The following is a 3,798-nucleotide window of genomic DNA, read 5'->3' on the forward strand; positions in this document are numbered from 1 at the left end:
ATCGGGAAACTGAGTTCCAAAGGAGAGGAAGGATTTGTTCAAAGATACCACCTTCCATTCTGAGGAGGAATCAAAGTAGAATCCAGGTCTCCACTGAGGGTTGTGAGGCCATGAGCAGGAACATCTAGCAGGGGCAAAAGTCACATTCTTTATTACCTTTTGAAGACTATGTGGGTAGGACTCAGAGTCTAATCGAATAAATACTCTCGTCCGCCTACTGTAGAACCAGGATCTGAGCAAATGCTTTGAAGTCTACAAAGCCATAAGGGTAGTCTGACTGTAGTCAGTGTACCGTGTATGCGTGTTGAAGCGTCCAGTGAACCCCACTCAGATGAAAAAAAATTAATCAAAAATAAAGCCCTTTGTGAATTCTCTCAGCAGCAAACATGTGTGTGAACATTCATTAGACTGTTTGCATGCTCAGTGTTATGTGTAAACAAATGAGTCCCCTAACCCCATCCCAGGCAAGCCTGGGTGCTTTAGAAATTCCCGTTCTTCCACCTACACATCCCCAGAGGCTGTGATCACCTCAAAGATGGGCAGTTTGAATAGTAGGCTTTAATACAAACATCTCTTTTCTTCCTTAGCTGCAGTTTATGGTTCTTAACCCTCAGTTGTGTTCATTGTTGGTCACTGGGAAATTCAAGAATAAATTTTTATTTTTTAATATTAAAGCATATTATCTTATTGAAAATATAACTTTTATTGAAAACTAGAACTTTTTTATCTTGATTAAAGTTTTCCCCTCCCTCTACTTCTCCCAGATCCTCCCTACCTCCCCATCTGGATTCACTCCCTTTCTGCCTCTCATTAGAAACCAAACAGACTTTAAAGGGATAATAACAAAGTATAATATAATAAGATAAAACAAAAACTAACACATTGGAATTGAATAAAACAAACAACAGAAAGGAAAGAAGCCAAGAGAAGGCACACGAAACAGAGACCCAATTGTTTGACTCATAATATATATACAAAGAACCTGTAGGGTAATAAGAAAGAAGAAAAATTATAAATAAAACAAAATTAAAATAAAAATTACAAGATAAAGTTTAAATGAAGAAGAGCTCTGACATGACATTATGGGACAAGGAACTGCACAAGATGTCACTGAGTTTGTTTTCTCTCGGCCATCTACTGCTGGCGTACAGCCTACCCCTAAGAGTAGTTTATTACCCAGTGAGACTCCCTTGGAGGAAATTAAATTTTCATTTGCAAGTGATTATCAATTAGACATAGCTTCTGGGTTAGGAACGGGAGCATGTGTCCACTTTTTTCAGCTCTAGGACCATTTAGTGCAGACCCAAGCAGGCCCTGGGCATGGTGCCTCAGACTCCATGAGTTAATATGTGTTTCAGTCTTAATGATTTAGAGGGCCCTGTTTTCTTGGTGCCCTCTATTACCTCTGACTCTTATACTCTGGGGTTCTCTGAGCCCTGGAGACATCTCATTTGGGGCTGAGTGTTCCAAGGTCTCTCACTCTCTGCATAATGTCTGGGTGTAGGTCTTTATATTCCCATCTGCTGCAGGAGGAAGCTTCTCTGATGATGGCTGAGCAAGGCACCCTGGAGCCTACACACACACATGCACACACGGTACACACACACACACACACACACACACACATTATTTAGTACTTTTATTTATGTGCATGTGTGCATGCCTGCATGAGTTTATGTATACCATGTATGTGCAGGTGCCTGTGAAGGTCAGAGGGTGTGGAATTTCTTGGAAATGGAATTATAGGTAGTTGTGAGTGGCCTGATGAGGGTACTGAGAACTAAACTCAGGTCCTCTGCAAGAGCAATAGGTACTCTTAACTGCTGTTTTAGTTGAGGTTTCTATTGCGGTGAAGAGACAACATGACCACGGCAACTCTTATAAAGGAAAACATTTAATTACGGTGGCTCACTTACAGCTCAGAGGTTTAGTCCATTACTGCCATGGAGGTGAGCATGGTGGCTGGGAGTATGGTGGTGTGTAGGCAGACATGGTGCTGGAGGAGTAGCTGAGAATCCTACATCTTATAGGCAACAGGAAGTGGTCTTTATTACTGGGAGTAGCTTGAACATAGGAGACCTCAGAGTCAACACTCAGTGACACATTTCCTCCAACAAGGCCACACATACTTCAATGATGCCATACCTCCTAATAGTGCTACTCCCTTTGGTGACCATTTTCTTTCAAACCATCACGACTGCTAAGCCATCACTCCAGTCCCAAGTGCTTCTTAATGTTAGCTTAAAACATAAGAGTTTTTTTTCTCCTGAATCTGGAATCAAACATGGATTCCACAGTCTTCTTTCTGGACTTTGCGGTGAAGCAGCAGTGCATGGGAGTGGAGTGGGGAGCAGGGAGAGGAGGAATCCACTAGAGCAATTCAAATCCTCACAGATTCATGGAGTGCCTCACTTTGAAAAAAGTGCATCCACCACTCTCTGGCTCTGCCTTAAGAAATCCTTTACTGTTTTTTGAACAGAATTCAGTATCCAGTAGGAATATAACACTTGCTCAGGACTCACTGTATGAATATTCATGAGACAACTACTCAGAAATCTGTGCATTTGATGGATACTTCCCAAACCTACTATTGCGGCTTTCAAATAATAGGGCTTGCTACCCACATCTCCAGGGGATAGGAGGATGAGTTTTTAACAAGCACCCATCTAGTCTTCAAGCACTTGGGAAGCCCCATTTGAGGACCTGGACTAAGTGCTGCATGAAGCCTTGGGGCAGATGAGTTCTTGCTCTGGATCCCTAGGATCCACCAGCATTTTCCCAGAGCCTGGACTCATATAGGAAAGAGCATTGTGCTAAACAACCAGAATGCCAAAGACATTGGTACCATACCTCCACCTCTCTGAACTTGTTCCTTGTTATATAGACTGGAAAACATGGGTATAGACTGTAATTACAGAGGGTTAACTCAAGAGACAATTCAAAGGAGAAAAAAATGCTATATTAAGTACACAGCATTAATTTAAAAAATTGAAACTGTGATTTTTTTTTAAAAATTGAACCACAACATTGCCATAAAGCAAATGGGTACTGCATCTGAGAAGTCAGTATAACTTGAGCAAACATACATTTTGTTAGGTTTGCCACAGTCCTTGCCTCTCTCCTAGTCATCCCCATTCTCTGCTAGTTTGTTGCCTTCCTGGTTTCTAGAGGCATTGGTCATAGTTTGAACATCGAATATCTCCTCCAGGATCAGGCGTTTCCAGATGGTGGTGTTGAGAAACTGTGAACTTTCGGAGATGGAACAGCTGGAGGAAGTGGTTCACTTAGGGAAGGTCCTTGAGGATATCTTGTGTGTGGCCCCTTCCTGTGTCCCTTTCTGATGAAACCTCCCACCACCACATGGGTCAACTGCCATGAACCTTTTTAAGTCATAAGCACAAACAAACCTTCCCTTACTTTCTTTAAGTTGGGTGTTCTGTTACAGCAAAGGGAATATGTCTGACCCACACAGCACCTGTGTTTGAGAATCCTGGCTTAAGTGGTTCCTGAGAGTTTTTTCAACTTCTGCCGTCCTTTGAGTTCCAAGTCAATAATATGCTTTTTCTCAGCACAGGTGTTAATCATTACCCACTCTGTATATAAATCAGAACAGGAATGTCTCGCTTGGCCAATTCTCAGAAACTCTTGCTTTGATGTTGTTCACGATTTCTTCTGCATCCAGTGTCTTACCTGTTCAGCACCTGTATGCTCATAGGAGGCACTTTGTGATTCCTGACTGAAGTTCTCTGAGGCCAGCAGCCGCTGTGGATATCCAGACAGTTCAGGCAGGCCAACCAG

This window comes from Arvicola amphibius, chromosome 15 (assembly GCF_903992535.2).
Source record: "Arvicola amphibius chromosome 15, mArvAmp1.2, whole genome shotgun sequence".
NCBI lineage: Eukaryota > Metazoa > Chordata > Mammalia > Rodentia > Cricetidae > Arvicola > Arvicola amphibius.